Source organism: Papaver somniferum, unplaced genomic scaffold, assembly GCF_003573695.1.
Source record: "Papaver somniferum cultivar HN1 unplaced genomic scaffold, ASM357369v1 unplaced-scaffold_18, whole genome shotgun sequence".
Classification (NCBI taxonomy): Eukaryota; Viridiplantae; Streptophyta; class Magnoliopsida; order Ranunculales; family Papaveraceae; genus Papaver; species Papaver somniferum.
In genome coordinates this window covers 5,504,937-5,511,261 of record NW_020627707.1, presented here as the reverse complement: position 1 = coordinate 5,511,261, position 6,325 = coordinate 5,504,937, and the positions used below count along the sequence as shown (strand labels likewise).

The window sequence follows — 6,325 nt, the reverse complement described above, 5'->3', positions numbered from 1 at the left end:
AGGGCTTAGCTATCACGTTATGTATCAAGAAGTCTTTGATGATGACGAATTGAGATTCGAAGTTGAACTTATAACCTTTCCATTTTCTCTATTCCTTCTTAGTTTGACCTACGACTTCTTCATCAGTCTCACCTTTAAGTCGAAGTTGCTTGCACATACGAACTAAATCCATATATTCTTCCACTTTTTTGTGTATGTCTGAAAATCGAAGATACAATTCAACTCTATTGTGGTTGTTAGTGTTACCTGTTTCACTATAAGAATTTTCAAAAATCTTACTCCAATATGATTTACTTCCTATGCCACCTTTCCTTCGTTCTTCTCTTGTCTTTGGGTAACATAGTACCAAATTTTTGCAAAGAGATAAGTCTTCTTCCGAAGTAAAGTTGGATTTATCCTTTGAGTACATTGTGTTGAGTTTGTAAGGGTTTTGGTGGAGATTATTGGTTATGGGAACATTTCTATTTTGTTCACCTCTGAATTATTTGGTTACCCTTCTGGATTATTCAGTGTGAAAGTGAAATTGGTGGGTAAAAGCTATGGAGAAGGAAAGTGAAGGGATTGATTGGTGTTTTCCTGTTAGAGACGCTGCTAAGGGTATATTTTATTAGTTCAGTATTAATGAAGGTATTATTTTGTTTTTCATTTGATGTTCACCAGTCTAATATCTTTACTCATAAAATGTTCAATGTTGTGACTCAATGAAAACAAATATCATTGAAGGTGTGGCAATTGTTTCTGGGAAGAAAAGGACAGTCTCTTTTGGTAATTTCAGATACTCAGAATCTAGATGGGAAGAACCAACCAGAAGTACAATGGCATACTAGGTACGATCATAGCTGGATTCGTATGTGGTTTGTAGCTCTTATGGTATTTGTCTTTGCTTCAGATGTGATGATAATTGAGATGATCCATCACTGGATGTTAAGTCAATCAACATGTATCTTAGAATTGGATTTTTTAAGGTTCTGGCATGAGGAGATCTCATTTTTTTAGTGTTGGTCTTGAATTTTTGTGTTTGGGATACATCATACCATTTTCCTAATTCTATCAACAACAACAAAAATTGGCGTTAGTGTAATGTGGGTGTTCTCTTATTGGAACTTATTTGTAGATTTGGGGTTTCTCTTATTGGCATGACTGATTGAATAACTGGAACTCGAGTTTTATATACTCATTGCATGGTCTTTTTTGCATCAGTTGCGAGCGTTTACATTTGCGATCGATGTCGACGAGGCTGTAAGCACAAGCATAAGAGCTGAAAAAATTATTTTGTTGCTCTTTATTAGATCCTCTTTGCATTGTGCTTAGTAAAATCAGAGTTTACAAACAATCTTGAATCATTAATCATTTTTTTTGTTTTCGTTTTGACCATTAGATTTTTTTGATGTAGCCTTAATCCTTGCAAGTTCTGTAATCTCAAGGTGTTTTATTTGTTCTATGCAGTCATATGGATTTGATGCTGATCAATCTGACAGAGGAAACGTGCTTAAAGGGTTAGATCTTGGTATTGAAGGCATGCGAGTGGCTGACCAGGTTAGAATGAAGTTTATTGGTCCATTTCGTTAATTCCCATATAGAGAAAATAACATTGTTGTATAAGTATACCATTTTACCAAAAAAATAAATCAATTCAAGCTAAGAGTTTGGTTGCTTTGGTTCTGAAGCATATATTACTTTTCATAGAGAGTGGTGATAGCTCCTCTAAAACTAGCTTACAGAAGCAAAGGAGTCCAGGAGATTCCTCCATCTGTAACGACTAACGAAACAAAACTAATATAATAGATAAATCGTCGACAGTCATCATCCTTGGAAAAACAAATACTCCATCTGTGAATGGGCAAAAAAATTGGTACTGAAATTACCCATCCGTGAATCAAGAAGAAGGTAACTATCCCCCCTTTTGTATTCTCTTGGTTTCAGTTTTGTGTTGAAATAAATTATTAGAATGATTGGGTTTTGTTTCGTTGATGTTGCTGGTTCTATGAAATTGTGATGGGTAGTTGGGGGTGATTTACTTTTGATCTTTAGCTCGAGGTCTCCAATTATAATCATTTGATAATTCTTTTATACTTTATGGCATATGTTGTATGTATAAACCCTTTTTTCCATCGTTTGCATTCTTTGGGTATACAAACCTTTCAACATTTATTCTGTGTTTTCTCGGTTTTCTTCATTTCTTCATGCAGTACAATTCTTCTGTATCATAGTAGTTTTTGATAGAATATGTTGCAGAGGGATGTGCAAGAATAACTATTCCAGAATATTAAACCATCAATCAAATTAGTATCTAAAACGGAAAAGGATAAAGATCTGACTTTGAACTTAAGTTTGAGGATTTGTTATGGTTTTAGTTTCAAGAAATGAGAATTATGTATGAATTTTAAATTATCGGTTTTGATTGGATGTTATGTTCTTTTGAGGATTTTGGTCTAGAATTTCATAAAATGGAAATTGCGGTCATTCCTATAGATTTTTATATAAAATCAGAACTATTAGTGGTAAGCATTATGAGGGTTTGAGTTTAACTTTGAATGAATGGAATTTTTATGAAGTTGTTGTGTTTTTGGCATGAAAAAGTTGAAATTGGGTGCTGAGGAAGGTAATTGTTAGAAAAACATTCACATGAAAGGTATATAAATGATTGCATTTCCATCTTTGAAGTCCTTTTTTCCCCTGGCAAAGGACATCTACTGAAGTTGTTACTTTTGGACTTTTGGTTCTGTATAGATTTTGTCATATTGCTACATTATTGAGTTCATTTTTATCGTTTACACGCTTACATTTACTGATTTGTTTTCTTATATAAAGGTACCATCTACTATGTGAAAGAAGTCCAATGCCTCACAAGGAGTGTGTAGCCAAGGTTTCTGAGGTAAGCATTAATATGGTATCGCTGTAGTTTTTTTTGGTTGGTAGCCAACGGTTTTGCATTTCTGATTGGTAGAAATGGAATCTTAATGCATGGTTACAAATGCAAGAAAGAGAAGGAATCAACAGAAGCGGCAAATCATTAAGGAGGGTTCGGTGTTTTTCGTCCCCAAATGGGAGAAATGAAAAGGTTTGGTTTTGTACTTTTTTCAGCTAAATTTACCAATGAAATTTCTCTTGCACTTGGCCTTCCCAGCTGTAAAAGCCTCTATATTTCCTGTGCTCGGCAGACTTCTCTTACAAACCAAAATGCTCATTTGGAAAGTCCAAATTCTCCAATGGAGCGCCAGATGTGGCAGTGATAAAGGATCACGTTGCATATGTTATATTTTGTGAATATGGTATCCATATCGTAGATGGAAAATTGATTCAACTTCTTGGGGAAGTATGCTATCCTGAAACATCTCTTGATGAAATTATTGTGTTTCTAAGCTATTCCATAGTATTTACATTTTTTTGTGTGAGATGTGACGTAGCTTACTTTTTAGTCGTAATCATATTCGACGGCATGGTCTGTGTCCAATGGCGACACCGCAGAGTCATGTTTATACCTTTAAGGTTACAAGTTTGGTCTCAATTCTTTGTTATACAGAAAGTTTAGATTAGGAATCCAGTGGAAGACCTGTATTTGTCTACCTTACTGGGCACAGTTGGAAAAGAAAACCTGGGTCTTTAAAGGACCAATACTTCCATCTTTTATCATTTCAAGAATGTTTAAGCAAGATAATCTGCTGTGAATTACATGGTCAGTATCAACATTGTTGTTTGCAAATCATCGTTCTTTTGACACTTTTAGTTATCACACCCTTCTTAAGTACACCCCAAATTTTATTCTTGCGATCATCACACTCAGCTTAAGTTTTTAGGTAAGAACTTTAAGACAACAATACATATTCAGCTTAAGTATTTAGGTAAATACATGAAGTTATTTTGTATGATTATAAATTTGTGAGAAGCGTAATTGAAATATTTAATTCTATTGAATTTTTCTATACAAATATATCACTCATGGGAACATTGGTTATTAACAACGTCCAGTTCATAGGAAAACATAGCAACTGATTCTACCTACACATGGAAAACGAAACAGAACAGTGACTTCCAATTCCTACACAAGCATTCATCTCAGACCAGTCCATAAGTAGTGTATATACTGTTATGGTGTTGTTTAAAGATGATATACTGAATTAAGCAATACACAGTTTCGTATTTTTGTTTGATTAGTAAACTATGAGAATTATATCCACAGTTCTGCCTTATTATATTAAGCTTTCCTCTTTCTTGCTAAAATTAACTTAGACCTGAAACTTAACCAGTTAAATTGGTAAACATTAAGCTTATCAAATTGTACTCGAGATGTCACTACTATTCACCAACTGTTTATAGTGGTGTTTATTGAATACTTAAAATTCCTTTGCATATTCACTTAAAATTCCTTTGCATATTCACTATTATTCACCAACTTACCCACTTATAGTGGTTTAATTTTCTTCTTTTGCTGCAGCGACGCTTATAATTCAAGATATGAAGGAGCTGGGATATGGATATCATACGCATGAAGTTTGTCATACCGGCATGGCTCAAGTTATAATGGCCTCATGGTAGAAGGTTACTTAGTCCTTTGAGCTTCCATGCGAGTATTGCTTGCATGCCCGGAGCCGGAGATATTTTCTTCCGCAGTAAGCTCTATCATATGCTGGCTCTGTGTAACTACCAATATTTTACACTAGAGAGGTAGGGAAATTTAATATTCATCCAACTCTGTATTTAAATTCCAGGATCAACAGTTTCTTATCCCTTGCATGGTGTACAATGAATAAGTGAAGACGGCTAGCATTTAGATAGAGATTCTACAAATATACCGAAAAAAAAAAAAACTTCTTTTCGAGGCTGTTTAATAATCAATTTCATTTCGAGATCAAGATATGTTGGATTTCATTTTTAGGGTGTTGTAAATTATTGTAACTTGAACCATCATTATCTTTGTTTCTTTAAATTTTAACTCAGACAAGTCGGAATTTCTGGCCATTTGTCTATTCAAGTATGTTGGTTGGTGCAGTCAAAAGCTAAATTATGACTGAAAAAGTTGTTTCAATTTAAAGTTGTTATTAATAATCTATAACAAACAAGACTACATTTACATTTGGGCAGTAATATCCCGCACTGTCGTGTATAAACGTTTTATAAGCTAGCGGGTTCCCAGCCGCTAGATTATATCATCTGCCAGCAGATTAGTTTAGATTAGTTATCAAATACTCCCCCGTCCTAAATTATTAGTCCGCTTTCACGAAGTCAAGATATTAAGGAGACTGGAGGAATGTACAGAACTATCCTTATTAAATGCTATGTTATTACTAAAATTAAAAGTGGTATATGGATCATGTAAGAAAAATACATATTTGGTAATTTTATTATTTATAGAAATGTTTAAATAAAGATAAAAATTAAAATATTTATGAATTGACTTAATAATTTTGTTTCCTGTTGAGAAAGATATCAATTAAGACGTTTAAATAGAAGATAAAAATAAAAGTATTTATGAATTGATTTTGTAGATTTGTTTTTTATTGAGGAAAATATTATTTAATATTTTTGGTTGATTATAATTAAAAATAATTTTATAATTATTGTATACACCAAAAATACCTTGACACGTGGACGGCTATTATGAGCTGAAGCTGGACACAAGCCTACAACGGAACACACTGGATCAACTCTAAGAGTGCTTAGAAACTAAGCTAATGGCACTTTAGTAATAAACAAGTTTCTCTTCCCTATAAAGCAGCAGGGAGAAGAGGGAGAAGGGGAGGGGGTCGGTGGACGGATGGGAAGAGGAGATGAAGGTTGAAGAACCTTCGTTCCTCCTCTTAAATCATTGAACACCCTCCTTCCTTCTCTTTCTCAGGAATAGAACTCATCATACTTTGTAACACCCACAAATAATAAAACCCATCTTTCATTTTCCCGTGGATGTAGACACACCGTTGTCGAACCACGTTAATTCGTTTGTGTTATTACCTCTTTATTTCGCCGCATCTTATATTTTGCCCCTAATTTATAATTTCATCTGATGTTATCTATTGTTTGGTATTTTTAGTCAATTGGATGTGAACTCAAATAAACAGGTGTTCACAATTTGGCGCTAGAAAAATGTAGTTGAACCTGTGTGAGATCTATCACCATTCAAGTTTTTATTTCTAAAACTGGTTTTCATTTTTATAAAATTTTCAATTTACTGTTCTTAAATACGATTCAACGGTGGCTTTGCTTTTCGAAATCGGTACCCACTTCTATTAAGTTTCGATTTACTATTCTTGAAAATGAAGCTTTCTGAAATTAATTTTACATACTGTGAGGAAACGCCAAATTTTCATGAGTCTTTAAAAGATCCAGG

General features: G+C 33.8%; 1 long non-coding RNA gene across 4 annotated transcripts; it reads left to right on the top strand.

Moving 5' to 3' along the window:
* Nucleotides 1-514: 514 nt before the first annotated feature.
* LOC113338118 lies at nt 515-4,981 on the top strand. 4 transcript variants are annotated; one of them, XR_003354621.1, is made up of 6 exons: nt 515-627; nt 724-827; nt 1,447-2,875; nt 2,948-3,061; nt 3,162-3,316; nt 4,436-4,981. It is a non-coding gene; the product is annotated as an uncharacterized LOC113338118 (long non-coding RNA). The 4 variants fall into 4 exon arrangements; XR_003354620.1 differs by having other exon boundaries at nt 3,162-4,610; nt 4,710-4,981; XR_003354618.1 differs by lacking the exon at nt 3,162-3,316.
* The last annotated feature ends 1,344 nt before the right edge of the window (nt 4,982-6,325 follow it).